The sequence below is a fragment of the Triturus cristatus genome, chromosome 4_1 (genome assembly GCF_964204655.1).
Source record: "Triturus cristatus chromosome 4_1, aTriCri1.1, whole genome shotgun sequence".
In the NCBI taxonomy this organism is placed as follows: domain Eukaryota; kingdom Metazoa; phylum Chordata; class Amphibia; order Caudata; family Salamandridae; genus Triturus; species Triturus cristatus.
In genome coordinates this window covers 251,567,966-251,587,482 of record NC_140585.1, presented here as the reverse complement: position 1 = coordinate 251,587,482, position 19,517 = coordinate 251,567,966, and the positions used below count along the sequence as shown (strand labels likewise).

Below are 19,517 nucleotides of genomic sequence, written 5' to 3'. Positions count from 1 at the left end.
CACCAGAAAAATGAAGACAAACAAATTAGTGGTGAAATATTTGTACCATCAACAGAAACGACTTAAGAACGTGCACGTTAACAAATCAGCTTTTATTCAGGAGGTAATGTGTATGGTCAAGGAAAGGTAGAGGCACTTCATACTGTTGATCAAGACTGGTATGAAAAAGTAGGAAGAGATTCTCATAAACATGGAAAGGATGGTCAAAAAGAACCAGTGTGCAAATTTACTGTAAGGTGCAGTGCTCAAACATAAGCTTCAAGCATTGGTGGATGGAAGGAATGCACGTTAAATAGAATATTTAATTAATAAAAGGGAATATGTAGGGGATGCTTTATTCATCAATTCACAGATCTAAAATGAGATGATCAATGTCTGATGGAATTAGTGGCCTAATCCTATAGTGTGAGGAAATGGGGTGGATTCTATTGTGTGACCTCACCGTGTAACCCCCTTCCAAACCCCTTTAGGACCCTTAGGTTTTGTCTGTTAAACCATTAGCTCAATCCTGAGGAGCTGAGGCACTGAGCAACAAGGCTTACACAGAAGAACAAGTGTAAAGTATTTAAATAGCACCAAAACAATTGAAGAAGAAATTGACAACACTCAAGAAATCAGACAGCAAATGATAAAAATAGATTTTTTTTTTTTTTTTTTTTGAAAAACCTTTATTAGCATTTCAACCAAGAACAAGTATGGGCCTACAACCCCCCGGGGCCGGCCGCTAAGCAGTCAAAGCAACAGAGATCCAATGTTGACACAGGCAGAACCTCGGGGAGCAGAATCTCCATGCTAATATATTCTCGGCCAGTGAATGGCACAAGTAGGACACCAGGATTAAGAAGGCTTTCATTTTATAATAGGGAAAGACGAAAGGATCAGGTGCCAAACAATTTCCCAGCAGCGAAAAATGGCAGGCAGAATAACAAACGTAAACAATCAACGGCAATCTATCGAGTCAATGGCGCTAAAACAGGAAGTGCAGGATGTAGAGAAGTATCATGACCCGTTGCGCCTGCAGTCCCATGCCCTAAAGCCCAGAAAACACCCCGGAAAGTGTGGCACACATGAAAAAGCAGTGATTCACAACAAAGGAGTTGTACCACGCTGATCCCAGAAAAGAAAAACAAAGAAGAATCAGAGAAGAAAAAGGAGGCCATGGAAAAAAAGGGTAAAGACGAAAGAATCCCCTTCCCCAACCCCCCACCCTGCACCTCTGCAGATGAGTACGGCCCCCCCCCCCCCAGCAGTGTGCCTGTCGCCCTGGAACCAGACCCGAAATATAGAAGAACAGAGAAAAGGGAGTAAGAAAAGAACCCCACCAGACGGGGGGGTAGAGAGAGTATTAATAAACTGGAGGAGGGCCTTCAAAACATGCCCCCGGCTTCTCCCTCCCGCACGGTAAGTTTTCCCCAAGGCAAACAGTAAGCAGCACAAAATCGACCATGTCAAAGAAAGATGGGGAGCATTATGCACCAATTATACTAATAGCTATGCCATGAGAGCACGCAACCCCTGAGCCCGCCCGTCTACTATATGACCACCCCTGAAGGATCAGCCTTATCCTTGACCACTCTTTGCAAATCTGCCCAGGCATACCCCTCGACCCAGCGCCATGTCCAATGTTACAAGGTAAAGGAGTGTCCAAAAACGACCGGGAAGCGACGCACACAGGTGGGGTGGAAGTCTCTGAGTACCAACACAGTCCGCATCATGGAGGGACGTCTTTCCCAGTGTTGCCCCAGGATCTGCACTGCACACAAGGTCCAGGAAGGCGGAATCAGCCAAAGTAGACAACTGTTGCTTGAATTTTCCCTGGGTCGCCGGAGGCCGTGCACGGGACGAGGCCACCACCTCCCACTCAAGTCCAATACCTCCGGAACAGATCAGACCCGCAGCCAGCCGATCACACGGAAGCATACTGTCCGGAGTTTCCAGCTGTTCACTAATCTCAGGGGTGGCCGCGACATTGTCCTCCTGTGTGCAGTGTGGGAAGTCCCTGTGTACCTGAGGACAGGCAGGCCGCAACTGTCCCGACGCTGATGCCACACCATCGAGCTTACTCCCCAAGACCCCGATGCCATGAACCAAGGTGGAATGAAGGGCACCGAGAGCCTCGAGGAGGTCGCCGTACCCCAGCACAGCTCTCTGCGATCGCTCCGCCACACTCCCAAAAGTCACACACTCCCAATCCTGCTGTAACCCGGTGGACAGGATGGTAGGCTTCATCATAACAAGATGGCCGCCGGGTAGGCCCGACCCGTATTGGGACCGGGACCCAGGGACAAGCGCCTCAAGGTCCACGTCGCTGGAAACAGGGTTCCGGGGGCAGGCAAAAATTATCCGTTGTGTGGTCATGGGCAACAGTCGTCCCCACCACGGACCAGTGCCCGCGAAAATCCGGGAGCAGCCCGCAAGGATCAGGGCGAGTTACGGGCGGCGTCCGGGCAGCTCACCGTCAAAGGCAGGGGCAATCACCGGAGACTCTCAGAATTGCCACCCCGGGCATGCACTCGGTCCGCTACGCTTAGCGGTAGGAACGACCACGGCGAAATGTAGGCCGAGGTGTGCACCGCTCTGGTGGTCCGACTCCACCCAGTCACCACAGGCCGCTGTTGTTGAACTGCTACCCGGCCAAGGCGTCCACTCGAGGTCCTGGCTCCAGGGCTGCACGGGCCGCAAATTTCAACGGCACATTTCTCCGGCGGTACCGCCGCCAGAAACTTCGGAGTCACACGGTCGGTTGCCACTCTCATTCACAAATACGAGCGCGTAGCGCAGGCTGAGGATCTCATGCAGGATATCCGTGCGGGATGCGGAGGTTCACGGAGCCGGGAGTCTACGCTGCCATCCCGGTCGCCATCTTGGCTCCTCCTCAAAATAGACTATATTTATATAAGATTTTTTAGACACTAGAACGAAAAAGATCCACCGGAGGGTTCCTGAGATCTAGATTTTGTAAGCACTTGTTGGAGGGAGGGCCACCGGGTAGTCAGGGAGACTATTCCGGGCACCTTCCTACCGCAAAGGTATAGCCGAGCGCCGCTGAGAAGCCCCCTCGGGGAGGTCTTTCTCCTAGGATCGTACTAGGCCCAGTAACACCACCACACAGGACTCAATAGCAGTTGCAAGATTAGATTCTTTATCGGCAGTAATACGGGCAATATTTACAGAGGGATCGAGGGATCCTATCAGAGTCTCAATGTTCGTTAAGAGGATAGGGTAGCGGGACAGTCTTAGTACCAACCAGGTACGGGAGGGCTCTGTGCCAGACCTTGGCTGCTGGTCTCAGAGCGGCTCGGACGTGGAGAGCCGCGACGGCGTCTGCAGGGCTCGGATGGTAGTTCCGCTTAGGTCGAGCCGCGACACGGTCAGCAGGGCTCTGGTGGTAGGTCCGCTTCGGTCGAGCCGCGACGAGGTCAGCTGGGCTCAGGTGGTAAGGTTCAACAAGGTCGGGCCGCGACAGCGTCAGCAGGGCCCCAAAGGTTTGTGAAGGTCTTTAAGCACGGTGGAGCCGCGACGTCGTCAGCAGGGCTCAAGTGGTGGTTCAAGGTGGGTCTTCTTCCGTAGGGTCAGCCGCGATCCGATCAGCAGGGCTCTTGACTACAGGATACAACAACCGCCCTGTTGTCGGGTCGCCCCAGATATAGGACGGGAGCCCTTTGATGTCCGGACCCTTGCGCCCGGAAGGGGCGGAGAGGCCGGGTAGGGGGCGGCCAGACGCCCAGCAGGAGAGGCGCCAGGCCCCAGAGAGCTGTGGGGCGGTCACACCCAGGTGGGGAGAGACGGTTGGGGGTCCTATCGATACTGCCCTCCGCCGGGAGTGGGAAGGGTTCACGTGGTATCCCCCGGGCCAGGGATTGGCGTCTCGATGTCGGGCCTCGCTGGGACCGAGGCCGGGTAGAGCACGGTCATACAGATGGTCACGTGGAGTGACGTGCAATCCAAGATGGAGGAGTCCCAATGCGCATGGGACCTCGTGCGGCTTAGCGCGGGGAAACAGGACCACGCCACGAGGCCGGCTCCCACAGCACTAATAAATCAATAAATTTCACTCAACAACGAACAAGCCTTGGCAAAGTCAACAAATTGGATACTTAGAAACTTTTTCTAGGAAAATGTAGGTAAGTGTCAATGGCTAGAAGTACTTGGGGCAACCAACTCCGGCAGGGAGCTCGTCAAGGGGACCGGCAAGGTCCTTACAAACAGTTACTTTCACAGGAGAAGCAGTAACAGCAATTCCAGGGACTTCATCCATGTTTCAATGGATTCTTATGGAGTGGTCCTGATGCAAGAGATGAAGGATGCTGAAGATGCTCTATGGATGACGTGGATGCGACGTGGTTGAAGGGGGAGATGCGACGTGGTTGACGGGGGCGGGTCTTCTTGCAGGGATTTCTCGATCCACGAAGATGGGGAGGAAGTCCTGGTTGCAGTGTCCACGTCCCACTGAGTTCTCGCCAATCTGGTCCAACTACAGTTGCCACTGGACTACCACTCACCCGCTGTCTCAGTTACAGCCCAATCCTTCGTGGGTCGATAATTTGCCTTCTGAGGTTCCCAGCAACACTCCAACAGAACTCTCCTGGTTCAGCGAACTCTGGTACAACTCTGTGCGTCGGGTCCTTGGTGCTTCATGGCGGCAGTAGTAGCGGCTTGAAGACTTTGGGCTACCATTGCCCCAGCAGGCTACTTCAGCTGTTGTGTCCCTGTGCTGCGAACAGGAGGCCAGTCTGCTGGCCCTTGGAGTCTTAGCTTAATTGGCCTCTGGAGACAGATTCTCCTTGGCAGGACACAGAAGGCACAGTCCCTCTCTTCGCTAGCAACCAGGTGCAGCAGGTGCAGTCTTTGACAGTGCAGTCTCTCTTTGCTGGTGCCATAGTGCAGCAAGCTAGGCCTTTTTCAGTCCTTCTTCCAGGTCGGTTGAGTTCTGTGTGCCCTATTTATCTTCAGACAATGCCCCCAGGGTAGGATGATTGGCTATTAACCACAACAATTAGCTTGGCATCAAGAGGGTTCATATATCAATTCATAAGCCAGCCACTGGTACTGGGAATAACTTTATTCCAACCACTGGCAATATGTCCGCAAAATTGGCCTGGCCCTAAACCTCTTTAATTATTAGTTAAGAAAATCTGCAATACAACCCTTCAAGACCTCACAGACAATGTATCACCATAGATCGTACAAGGGTGAAAAAGTGGAGAATGAGAAGGCACCTCACGTACGCAACACCAGGAAGGCTGCCAGCTGGTTCTCGCTGGTATGCCCACGTTTTGTCATCATTGGTTGCCAACTCAGAAAAGAAGAAGAAAGTGTCCAGTAAAAGGATAATTTCAGCAGGAAAAACTTTGCTGTCCCCATAAACAAAGAAAGAGAGTGAAGAAACCCAGTGAATTGCTAAGAACAAGCTGTTCAGAGCAAAAAGTAAAATTGAGATATAAACTCACTATAAAGGTCAAACTCTTTATTCACAACCAGTGAGTTCACTCAAAGTAAAAGCATTAAATGTCGCTAACCTTTACAAAGAAGGCCAACATGTTTCATTGCCACTATTCTTTTGGCAATTTCATCAGGGCATCGAGGTTTTTTGCGCTCGTTTAACTGGACATCCACTTTACTGTGTTATAGAAGGGCTGTATAAAAAGCAGAAAGGAAGACAAATAGAATAACTAATTTCTATTTGTACTTCAATAAAAGTTGGACCAACCATTCACCGATTACACCAAACTGATAATTACCATACATATAATTACCATGTAAAGGCCGAGGACGTTCATACCAGCCTTCACAAAGCCTATCGGAATTACTTTTCCTTTTTCCGGCTATTTCAAAAGCGCTGCAACTAGCGCGTGTTCCACCTGTGGAAAATGGGGTTTTACAATTCATCATCAAATCGCAGTGTGTATTTAAGACAATGATTTTGGTAATACTCTCCCCCTTGCATCACCACCCGTCTCATTTTGTCTGTCACTCGAAGCCGAGTCAACTAAAAACATATGCAGCCCTATTCCACTATGGAAAAAAGGTTGCGATACACCATGGCGATTTTAACAATTCTCTGCCTCTTATATCACCATAACTCTTATTTAGTCTATCTCTGAGGCCGAAATGAACTCCAGTCCGGCCCCGAGTTCACCACACAGGCTTATTAAGCCCCATTCCATGGCTCAACAGTCGCCCGTCTTGGATTCATTCACCTCAAAACAGAATTCAGCGAGGTCACTGGTACCGGCCTAGGGCACCCCTTACCATAGCCACGGCATCCCTCTCCCTTTAAACTCCAACACCGTAATCTCACCGTAACCTCTAACGGAGCAATCCTTATCTCGTCACCGCCTCAATTCAAAGTCAGTATCCGGCCTCTAATGTAGTTGTGTTGTGCCACACCCCCCTCGTCTGCATCACGTGGTGCGCGGCCCGCATTGAGGACTAATCGGATCTGAAACGATCGTGGCGGCCATCTTAGAACAGTGTGCCACAACCAGAACCTGCTCCACACAAACCTTCAAGTTGTTAAATGGGTCAGATTGCCTGCACTATTTGAGTGTGCCACATAGTGATCTCTCATATATTCCTTAGTTAGACCTACACATCAATAATCAGCGCCCAAAAACGAACCACTTCATATTTTCCTGAAAGGGCCGAAATAACAACTCACAATGTGACACTCTTATAACCCACTTCGTACTTTCCTCGGAGGGCCGATCTTACAACTCACAGTACAACGCTCTTATAACCCATCTACAATGCCTGAAATCAAAGTCGATCTCCAATTTCTGATGTAGTTATGCTGAGCCACAACCCTACGTCAGCATCACTTGGTGCGGGGCCAACATTGAGGGTTGCTGGGGTCCATGACGGTAGTGGCAGCCATCTTAGAACAGTGAGCCACACACCCACAAAAGGGGTGCCGACGAAAACCTTTATATGATTTAGTGTGTCAAAATGCCTGCGCTATAAGATTGTGCCACACAACGAGTTCCGATGTGTTATTCAAGGGCAATTGCATGGCCACAGTCAGCGCTTAAAAACGGCACACTTCATGATTTCCTGGAAAGATTGGTCCTGCAAATCTTAGTGCAACACTCTTAGAACTCATCACCAATAAAGCACGAGTATTCAATCATTAATTATGCACTAATCGGTCACATGTTCACACATTCCCATATCATGGATGATCTATAGTTTGCGAAAATATAACCCAAATATCAATTAGTGATAAGGGACTATATCCCAAGTGCAGAGTATGTTAATAGCTGCTCACTTTATTCCACTCAATGTGGTCATTCAAGCCTGTAACATCCACCTTCTCAGTATAAATCCAGCGAGCTTCCCTGGTAGCCAGAATTTTATCTAAGGTGTCACTGCTAGCTGTCACCCTCTCCAGGACAACCCATCTCAGAGCTTGCAAGTCATGTTTAGATTCACCAAAATGATGTACCAAACGCGTGGTAAGCTTTCCGGCTTTAATGGTGCTTAAGTGCTCTTGAATTCGTATCTTTATTTACGAGTAGTGAGGCCTATATACTGTAACCCGCATTCACAGGTCAGTCTATAGATCACATTTGTCGTGTTGCAATTTGAAAACGAATTCAAATACCATATTTTACCATTGGTGAGGTTGACATACCAGCCGGTAATGAAGTTTGTCTTTGTTTGACCTGTGGTCGCGTATGTACTAATTGGAACTTAAGATTTGTGGCACGCTTAAATGCAAATCTAGGTTGAGGCCTTCTAAAATCTGCAGTTGATAACAGTGATCAGTGTTTTCTCATTAATTGCCTAATTGTTGAGTCCAGGGGGTCGTAAGTCATGACCACTGTGAGGCAATCACCAGTCTCCCTTTTATTCCTTTCTAAGAGCGCCTCCCGAGGTGTATTGCGGGCTCTCTTAATGATTGTTTTGGGATAAGCTCTTTGTGTCAATTTAGTAGAGAGCTCGTCAGCTTGTTGAACAAAAGTTTCAACAGTAGAGCAATTACGCCGATACCTGAAGAACTGGCCAACTGGCAGATTATCACGTAAGGCTCTCGGATGGAATGAGTTATAGTGTAGTAGCGAATTCCTGTCTGACCCCTTTTGATGTACCATTGTGTACAGGGTATTTCCGTGCACCTTGATGTCAAGATCCAAATATACCGCACATTCATTGCTGAACGTCCAGGTAAATTTAAGACACGGATCGCGGCTATTAAGCCAGTTCAAGAATTCCAAGAGTAAATCCTGATCCCCTTTCCAAATGCATAACACATCATCGATATACCTCTTCCAGAGGCAGATATGCCCCTGAAAGGGGTTCGATGTGTGATGCAGGAAATGCTCCTCAAACTGGCCTACATAAATGCAGGCCAGACTCGGCGCAAAAGTAGCGCCCATAGATGTTCCTGACACCTGTAGATAGAGGTCATCCTTGAAACAAAAGTAGTTTTGTGTCAAGGCTAGCTCGATGCATTGGAGCACAAATGATTGCGGCGTATCATAAAACCAGTCTTGATCCCCCAGGGCCTTCGCTGCTGCCACCAGCGTGCCCTCCTGGGGGATACTGGTATAAAGTGACTCAATATCGATGGTGAGCAGGAACTGCTGCGATGAGTCAAATTCCAAATCACCAAGGACATTCAAGATGTCAGTAGTATCCTGGACATATGATTTTTGTCTCAGGACAGCTTCTCTCAAAAAGAAATCCGCAAATTGCGATAGTGGCTCAAGAATAGAAGCAATTCCTGAGACTATCGGGCGCCCGGGGGGAGGCCGTGCTGCCTTATGAACCTTAGGGAGTATATAGAAGGCCGGAGTTCTCGGCTTGGTGTTAACTAAAAACTCCGCCTCCTTACCCGTGATCCAGTTCTTACTCCTAGCTTCAGCCACCATCTTTGTGATCACCTCTTGCAATTCAGGAGTGGGATCTCTAGGAAGAGGATGATAATTCTTCCGTTCACCTAACAATCTCAACACCTCATGGTTGTAATCTGAGGTGTTCATTACCACAATGGCCCCACCTTTATCGGCACTCTTGATAGTAATTGCAGCATTATTCTGAAGAGTCTTAAGCGCTCCCAATCTCCACGGCTCATGTTGTTAAAGGGACGGCCCTTTTGATCACACTGTTCTAATTTAGAGATTTCCTCCAACACTTTCTGTTCAAACACCATCACCTCTGGACCCACCATGGAGCCCGGAGGGCAAAATTGAGAAGGACGGCGCAGATTGGTAGAAAAAAGTGACTGGGGTTCCAGTTCTTTACCAGCAAATTTTTTTTTGAGTTTGATTTTTCTCATAGTTGCGTGAAACTCAGTCCTGCACTTGAAAGCATCATGTCTCGGGGTGGGGACGTATCCCAACCCTTTATTCAGAACACGCAATTCATCCGCAGTAAGTGTATAATCAGATACATTCATCACAATGTTACTCATGTGGGGGTCCTGCCCCTGCTGCGTGTTATCCGGGGGGAGAACATCGGCCATTGCTGTCCCTGATTGTGGAAGGGTCTTGCCCTGCCTCTGCCCCTTTGTCCGCCCCCTCTGTTGCCCCTGTTGGTGTGTCCTAAAAAAGAACGGAACAAAGCTCCCAAATCCTCGTTAGATTTATACTGAGCGTCAGATCTACCTCCACCCTGGTTGGACGTTTGAGCACTCTCTTCCTCCTCACTGGAGGTGTTATCGAAGGTCCAGTTCAAGGGGGTCCTACGCTGTTGTTGTTTGCCACCCCTCCCTCGATAATTGGACTGTGGTGCCGCTTCGTTTCCCTGTTGGTAGTATTTATCGTCCACATAGGGAAACACCCATTCGTGGGTGAATCTCTCAAGATTTCTTTTTAAACCTTTGATTTTCTGGTTTACCATATAATGTTTATAAACTGCTAAGTCCTCCTGAATCCGCTGCAATTGTTCTTTAGTATCGTGATGGTTGTGTCTTTCTTCAAGGTTTCCTCTAACTCCAGAATCTCTACCAACAACTCATCACTAAGTCTTTTTGCAGTATTAATAATTAGAATCAACCAATCTCTCGTGCATTTATTGGCGATGTAGCTCCAATCCAGCCTAAATTTCTTATCCTCTAAGAAAATCCGAGGTTCTATTCTAACTAATAGGCTTGCAGGGGCAGCTCCAGCTCGGAGATACTCTGTCATCAACGCCCCATGAAGGGCTACTCTCACCTGGCGTTTTTTCGTATTGCTTAATTTTTCCCACTCCTCCCTTGCTGTATTCACATTAGTCAAAGATGAATCCGGGAAGAGGGATGGACCTGCTAAAATGGCAGCTATTTGGTCATCGGAAAACGCCAAACAATTTCTGTCCATTACTATTAATACGAATAACAATTACCACGATTCCACAGGTGTACACTCAAATCACCAGAATCTTAGGTATATCGCCCGAATAGTCAGTCCAACCACTTTTCTGAGAACAGGGGAAAGATAAAAATTAAAAATAAGTATGTAGCTCGCACGGCTGATCCGCCGTTCAATAACCCATTTCAAATTGGAGCTCTAGAGGGAAGAATGCCAAGCTGCCCTCCACTCAAAATCTATTAACCACAACAATTAGCTTGGCATCAAGAGGGTTCATATATCAATTCATAAGCCAGCCACTGCTACTGGGAATAACTTTATTCCAACCACTGGCAATATGAATGAATGAATGAAATGGGATTTGTAAAGCGCGATGGCTACCCGTAGGCCTCCCAGCGCTAAGGACAGAGAGCAGAGCAACAGAGACAGGAGAAAAAATTAGAACAACCAGGTTTTCAGAAGCCTGCGGAAAATTAGGAGGTTGGGTTCCTTACGTAGTTGAAGGGGGAGGGCATTCCAGCCCATCGCCCCGTTATAAGAAAAAGATCGGCCACCGCATCTGGTCTTTCTTATTCTGGGTTGGACTGCAAGAAAGGACCCGGATGACCGAAGATCTCTTTTTGGGAGGTAGGGAGTGATGAGAGATTGAAGAATGACAGGACCCTTCCTCCAGAAGGCCTTGTGAGAGAGACACATAGCCTTAAACTGAATCCTTTGCTTAATCGGTAGCCAATGGAGGCTTTCTAATGCCGGTTTTGCAGATTTCCATCGAGGAATCTGCAAAAGTCTACGAGCCGCGCAGTTCTGTATTACCTGGAGTCTATTTAAGGTGTGTTGAGGTGCTCCCAGGTAAAGAGCATTGCCATAGTCCAAGCGGGAAAGTATCAATGCTTGGACCAGAATTCTTCTGGCATGAAAGGGCAGCAAGGGTAGGACCTTATGAAGCATCCTCAAAAGTCCAAAACAAGTGGACGCGAGTTTGGTTACCTGGCAACTGAATGAGAGTGACTGATCAATCCAGATACCAAGGCTCTTGATTTGATCTTTAGGCATGGGGGCAGGGCCCAGGCAGACTGGCCATAAGGAAGACGAATTAAAGACAGGAGAGTTGCCTAACAACATGAGCTCCGTCTTATCCCCATTCAACTTGAGGCATGATTGGTCCATCCATTTGGCAACCTCTTGTAAACAGCACGCTAAGGTATTAGATGGCCCCTCCAGATGGTTGAGAGCGACCACGAGCTGAGTATCGTCTGCATATGAGACAATTTTTATACCAAATGGATGGACAACTTCTGCCAAAGGTTTCAGATATATGTTGAATAGGGTAGGACTAAGAGCGGAGCCTTGAGGAACCCCGCAGTGGAGGGGATACTGAATGGATACAGTGTCTCCCTCAAAAACCCTAAAAGAGCGGCCAGAGAGAAAAGATCTTATCCATTGAACTGCCATACCGGACACACCCACATTCATGAGTCTAACACATAATGTGGTGTGATTGACAGTATCAAATGCAGCGCTGAGGTCAAGAAGGATAATGGCTGCAGTTCCCCCTGAGTCTAAGATCCTTCTTGATTCCTCAGTTACTGCTAAAAGGGCCGTCTCGGTACCCATTTGCGGGCGAAACCCAGTCTGGGAAGGGTGGAGTATTCCATTGTCTTCCAGAAAGGATACCAAGGTGTTATTCACATGCCTTTCCAGTATCTTGCTTATCCATGGTAGCATGGAGATGGGGCGATAGTTTGCCAGAATGTCCCGATCCAAATTAGGTTTTTTCAATAAAGCTTTTACCATAGCTCCTTTCCAAGCTGATGGAACCGTCCCAGTGGAGATGGACAGGTTGAGCAGGTTCAGCAGAGTTGGGCCGATAGTATCAGACACCGTGAAAAGTGCTTGGGGAGGAGCAGGATCAATGGGAGAGCCTGATTTTATATGAGCCATAATTGGCTTTAACAAGGATAAATCAAGAAGGGGAAGTTGTTCTAAGAGAGGGAAGGGATTTTCTTTAAGATCGACTGACCTAGTAGAGGCACTTGTAGTATGAGTATGGAGGGATGAGAAGGACTGATAGATCGTCTGGATTTTTGTGTGGAAAAAGTCTGATAGCATATTACAATGTGCTACAGGGTCGCTTAGTATGGGAGATTTCTGGGGGAGTTTAGTGAGAGTCCTGGCAATTTTAAAGATTTCCTTGGGGGAGTTAGCAGCTTGCATAATTTTATGTTCATAGAAGATGGCTTGTGTAGTTTTAATAGCAGCTTTATATTGTTTAATAGATTCCCTATATTCTGTTTTACTAAGGACAGAGTAATCCAGCCTCCATTTCCTTTCGAGCCGTCTACTATGTCGTTTAAGTGCCCGTAGGTTATCAGTATACCAGGGAGCAGTTTTCTGCCTGCACGCTATAGGGATAGGTTTTTTAGGAAGAATCATATCCAATGAAACCTGGATCCAGGAGTTAAACTCCTCATTAGCTTTTCCTACAGTACAGGTATCCCCCCAAAGCGGTTTATTGGCTTCCAAAACCGGCTTCCACAGGTCGGCTGATAATCTAGGCCAATTGCGTCTACATACTGTGACGCTGTTGACAGATGTCTCGGGTCTGACGATTTCCCATATTATGGGAATCAAAAAATGGTCAGTCCATGGCAGAGGGACTGGGGGTCCTGTGGAAAGCTTATCACAGTTACTAAAAACCGGATCCAGTAGATGACCCTTAGAGTGTGTAGGTTTTCCAACCTTCTCCATAAGTTGGAGGGCTGCTAGACTCTCTGTCATCTCCAATGCGGTTTTATTTAAGGGATCGTCTATATGAAGATTAAGGTCACCTAGAAAGGTAAAATTCGCGGGCCTCATAGCAAGTTCTGCTATTTCAGCAGGCAGTGCGTTAATAAATTTATTAGCATTGCCCGGAGGACGATATGCCAGGATGCCCGAGAAGGTACTTGTGGAGGAGATCTCCAACGAGAAGGACATACTCTCGCAGTCAGACAAAGTATTTCCAGTAAAATGACATTCGAAAATATTTTTAAAAATAATGGCTATACCTCCTCCTCTTCCGGATTTCCGGTCACACCTATGTATAGCATCGTCAAGAGGAATGGTTTGTACGAGGGTCGGGTCAGAGTCTGTGTGGAGCCATGTCTCCGTAAGAAAAAGAAAATCAGGTTTTAGGTCTTCCAATAGCATGGTAATTTCAGTGGTATGTTTGGGAACAGATCTACAGTTCAGTAGGAACATATTAATGAGGACAGGGGGACCTGAGCTTTCAGACACTTTACTGGTCGGTGCAAAAGCGAAATCACAGTGAGAACAGTTTTGAGTTTCATCACTAGAAACGTTCATGGAGTGCATGCACATATCCAGGTTTTGAGTACGCACTGAGTGAAGAGAATGGGAGCTATAAATAAAGGATTTCGGGCTGGTTCCGCCAGAGTTTGTGGCCCCTTGGCCCGTTCTGGCGCGGACGGGCGCAGACGGGCTTGCCTTTGGCGCGCCGCCGGCGCGCCCGCTGCGCGCGTCCGCTGCGCGTTTGCCAGAGCATGAGCTTTAATGGGGAAATGAGGCGCGAAAGCTAGAACGCCAACCCCTGACACACCGGAAGTAGCCTTTCTCCCTCCACAACAATCGGGACAGCACCCGTGGTGGACCGGGGAGGGGCTACGAGCAATCTCAGGTAGGTGAAGCGATATAAACACAGTGCTATATTGCCAAAGCCATACACATATAACACGAATTACAAAGGTAATATGTCCGCAAAATTGGCCTGGCCCTAAACCTCTTTAATTATTAGTTAAGAAAATCTGCAATACAACCCTTCAAGACCTCACAGACAATGTATCACCATAGATCGTACAAGGGTGAAAAAGTGGAGAATGAGAAGGCACCTCACGTACGCAACACCAGGAAGGCTGTTAGAGGAAACCTTGAAGAAAGACACAACCATCACCGATACTAAAGAACAATTGCAGCGGATTCAGGAGGACTTAGCAGATTATAAACATTATATGGTAAACCAGAAAATCAAAGGTTTAAAAAGAAATCTTGAGAGATTCACCCACGAATGGGCGTTTCCCTATGTGGACGATAAATACTACCAACAGGGAAACGAAGCGGCACCACAGTCCAATTATCGAGGGAGGGGTTGCAAACAACAACAGCGTAGGACCCCCTTGAACTGGACCTTCGATAACACCTCCAGTGAGGAGGAAGAGAGTGCTCAAACGTCCAACCAGGGTGGAGATAGATCTGACACTCAGTATAAATCTAACGAGGATTTGGGAGCTTTGTTCCGTTCTTTTTTAGGACACACCAACAGGGGCAACAGAGGGGGCGGACAAAGGGGCAGAGGCAGGGCAAGACCCTTCCACAATCAGGGACAGCAATGGCCGATGTTCTCCCCCCGGATAACACGCAGCAGGGGCAGGACCCCCACATGAGTAACATTGTGATGAATTTATCAGATTATACACTTACTGCGGATGAATTGCGTGTTCTGAATAAAGGGTTGGGATACGTCCCCACCCGAGACATGACGCTTTCAAGTGCAGGACTGAGTTTCACGCAACTATGAGAAAAATCAAACTCAAAAAAGTTTTTGCTGGTAAAGAACTGGAACCCCAGTCACTTTTTTCTACCAATCTGCGCCGTCCTTCTCAATTTTGCCCTCCGGGCTCCATGGTGGGTCCAGAGGTGATGGTGTTTGAACAGAAAGTGTTGGAGGAAATCTCTAAATTAGAACAGTCTGATCAAAAGGGCCGTCCCTTTAACAACATGAGCCGTGGAGATTGGGAGGCGCTTAAGACTCTTCAGAATAATGCTGCAATTACTATCAAGAGTGCCGATAAAGGTGGGGCCATTGTGGTAATGAACACCTCAGATTACAACCATGAGGTGTTGAGATTGTTAGGTGAACGGAAGAATTATCATCCTCTTCCTAGAGATCCCACTCCTGAATTGCAAGAGGTGATCACAAAGATGGTGGCTGAAGCTAGGAGTAAGAACTGGATCACGGGTAAGGAGGCGGAGTTTTTAGTTAACACCAAGCCGAGAACTCCGGCCTTCTATATACTCCCTAAGGTTCATAAGGCAGCACGGCCTCCCCCCGGGCGCCCAATAGTCTCAGGAATTGCTTCTATTCTTGAGCCACTATCGCAATTTGCGGATTTCTTTTTGAGAGAAGCCGTCCTGAGACAAAAATCATATGTCCAGGATACTACTGACATCTTGAATGTCCTTGGTGATTTGGAATTTGACTCATCGCAGCAGTTCCTGCTCACCATCGATATTGAGTCACTTTATACCAGTATCCCCCAAGAGGGCACGCTGGTGGCAGCAGCGAAGGCCCTGGGGGATCAAGACTGGTTTTATGATACGCCGCAATCATTTGTGCTCCAATGCATCGAGCTAGCCTTGACACAAAACTACTTTTGTTTCAAGGATGACCTCTATCTACAGGTGTCAGGAACATCTATGGGCGCTACTTTTGCGCCGAGTCTGGCCTGCATTTATGTAGACCAGTTTGAGGAGCATTTCCTGCATCACACATCGAACCCCTTTCAGGGGCATATCTGCCTCTGGAAGAGGTATATCGATGATGTGTTATGCATTTGGAAAGGGGATCAGGATTTACTCTTGGAATTCTTGAACTGGCTTAATAGCCGTGATCCGTGTCTTAAATTTACCTGGACGTTCAGCAATGAATGTGCGGTATATTTGGATCTTGACATCAAGGTGCACGGAAATACCCTGTACACAATGGTACATCAAAAGGGGTCAGACAGGAATTCGCTACTACACTATAACTCATTCCATCCGAGAGCCTTACGTGATAATCTGCCAGTTGGCCAGTTCTTCAGGTATCGGCGTAATTGCTCTACTGTTGAAACTTTTGTTCAACAAGCTGACGAGCTCTCTACTAAATTGACACAAAGAGCTTATCCCAAAACAATCATTAAGAGAGCGTGTAAGAGAGCCCGCAATACACCTCGGGAGGCGCTCTTAGAAAGGAATAAAAGGGAGACTGGTGATTGCCTCACAGTGGTCAGGACTTACGACCCCCTGGCCTCAAAAATTAGGCAATTAATGAGAAAACACTGGTCACTGTTATCAACTGCAGATTTTAGAATGCCTCAACCTAGATTTGCATTTAAGCGTGCCACAAATCTTAAGGACAAATTAGTACATACGCGACCACAGGTCAAACAAAGACAAACTTCATTACCGGCTGGACACTACCCTTGTGGTGGTTGTTCAGTTTGCAAATTGACAGAAAAAACAAACTATGTCAACCTCACCAATGGTAAAATATGGTATTTGAATTCTTTTTCAAATTGCAACACGACAAATGTGATCTATAGACTGACCTGTGAATGCGGGTTACAGTATATAGGCCTCACTACTCGTAAAATAAAGATACGAATTCAAGAGCACTTAAGCACCATTAAAGCCGGAAAGCTTACCACGCGTTTGGTACATCATTTTAGTGAATCTAAACATGACTTGCAAGCTCTGAGATGGGTTGTCCTGGAGAGGGTGACAGCTAGCAGTGACACCTTAGATAAAATTCTGGCTACCAGGGAAGCTCGCTGGATTTATACTGAGAAGGTGGATGTTACAGGCTTGAATGACCACATTGAGTGGAATAAAGTGAGCAGCTATTAACATACTCTGCACTTGGGATATAGTCCCTTATCACTAATTGATATTTGGGTTATATTTTCACAAACTATAGATCATCCATGATATGGGAATGTGTGAACATGTGACCGATTAGTGCATAATTAATCATTGAATACTCGTGCTTTATTGGTGATGAGTTCTAAGAGTGTTGCACTAAGATTTGCAGGACCAATCTTTCCAGGAAATCATGAAGTGTGCCGTTTTTAAGCGCTGACTGTGGCCATGCAATTGCCCTTGAATAACACATCGGAACTCGTTGTGTGGCACAATCTTATAGCGCAGGCATTTTGACACACTAAATCATATAAAGGTTTTCGTCGGCCCCCCTTTTGTGGGTGTGTGGCTCACTGTTCTAAGATGGCTGCCACTACCGTCATGGACCCCAGCAACCCTCAATGTTGGCCCCGCACCAAGTGATGCTGACGTAGGGGTGTGGCTCAGCATAACTACATCAGAAATTGGAGATCGACTTTGATTTCAGGCATTGTAGATGGGTTATAAGAGCGTTGTACTGTGAGTTGTAAGATCGGCCCTCCGAGGAAAGTACGAAGTGGGTTATAAGAGTGTCACATTGTGAGTTGTTATTTCGGCCCTTTCAGGAAAATATGAAGTGGTTCGTTTTTGGGCGCTGATTATTGATGTGTAGGTCTAACTAAGGAATATATGAGAGATCACTATGTGGCACACTCAAATAGTGCAGGCAATCTGACCCATTTAACAACTTGAAGGTTTGTGTGGAGCAGGTTCTGGTTGTGGCACACTGTTCTAAGATGGCCGCCACGATCGTTTCAGATCCGATTAGTCCTCAATGCGGGCCGCGCACCACGTGATGCAGACGAGGGGGGTGTGGCACACCACAACTACATTAGAGGCCGGATACTGACTTTGAATTGAGGCGGTGACGAGATAAGGATTGCTCCGTTAGAGGTTACGGTGAGATTACGGTGTTGGAGTTTAAAGGGAGAGGGATGCCGTGGCTATGGTAAGGGGTGCCCTAGGCCAGTACCAGTGACCTCGCTGAATTCTGTTTTGAGGTGAATGAATCCAAGACGGGCGACTGTTGAGCCATGGAATGGGGCTTAATAAGCCTGTGTGGTGAACTCGGGGCCGGACTGGAGTTCATTTCGGCCTCAGAGATAGACTAAATAAGAGTTATGGTGATATAAGAGGCAGAGAATTGTTAAAATCGCCATGGTGTATCGCAACCTTTTTTCCATAGTGGAATAGGGCTGCATATGTTTTTAGTTGACTCGGCTTTGAGTGACAGACAAAATGAGACGGGTGGTGACGCAAGGGGGAGAGTATTACCAAAATCATTGTCTTAAATACACACTGCGATTTGATGATGAATTGTAAAACCCCATTTTCCACAGGTGGAACACGCGCTAGTTGCAGCGCTTTTGAAATAGTCGGAAAAAGGAAAAGTAATTCCGATAGGCTTTGTGAAGGCTGGTATGAACGTCCTCGGCCTTTACATGGTAATTATATGTATGGTAATTATCAGTTTGGTGTAATCGGTGAATGGTTGGTCCAACTTTTATTGAAGTACAAATAGAAATTAGTTATTCTATTTGTCTTCCTTTCTGCTTTTTATACAGCCCTTCTATAACACAGTAAAGTGGATGTCCAGTTAAACGAGTGCAAAAAACCTCGATGCCCTGATGAAATTGCCGAAAGATTAGTGGCAATGAAACATGTTGGCCTTCTTTGTAAAGGTTAGCGACATTTAATGCTTTTACTTTGAGTGAACTCACTGGTTGTGAATAAAGAGTTTGACCTTTATAGTGAGTTTATATCTCAATTTTACTTTTTGCTCTGAACAGCTTGTTCTTAGCAATTCACTGGGTTTCTTCACTCTCTTTCTTTGTTTATGGGGACAGCAAAGTTTTTCCTGCTGAAATTATCCTTTTACTGGACACTTTCTTCTTCTTTTCTGAGTAGGCAACCAATGATGACAAAACGTGGGCATACCAGCGAGAACCAGCTGGCAGCCTTCCTGGTGTTGCGTACGTGAGGTGCCTTCTCATTCTCCACTTTTTCACCCTTGTACGATCTATGGTGATACATTGTCTGTGAGGTCTTGAAGGGTTGTATTGCAGATTTTCTTAACTAATAATTAAAGAGGTTTAGGGCCAGGCCAATTTTGCGGACATATTGCCAGTGGTTGGAATAAAGTTATTCCCAGTACAAGTGGCTGGCTTATGAATTGATATATGAACCCTCTTGATGCCAAGCTAATTGTTGTGGTTAATAGATTTTGAGTGGAGGGCAGCTTGGCATTCTTCCCTCTAGAGCTCCAATTTGAAATAGGATGATTGGCTACCAGGTTCCCTCCCTCCTGATGACCACTTCCTGGTTAGTGTGCAACATGGCGTGACTCCTCTCTCGAAACTCAAGAGCTCCTAAGCCCACACCCAGAAGTGTGGCTACACGCACCTAGAAAAACGGTTTGAAAACTGGCTTCTCATCTCCTGTCCACAGTTCCAGCCTGTCTGCCTAAACAATAGAACAGCCCATCTCCCAAGCGTTACCCATTTTCCCTTC

At 47.0% G+C, this 19,517-nt stretch overlaps 1 protein-coding gene across 1 annotated transcript in view; it reads right to left on the bottom strand.

Moving 5' to 3' along the window:
• NUP205 (nucleoporin 205) overlaps nucleotides 1-19,517 on the bottom strand; it is an 839,084-nt gene that overhangs the window by 389,176 nt on the left and 430,391 nt on the right. The gene's annotated exons all lie outside the window — the stretch shown is intronic.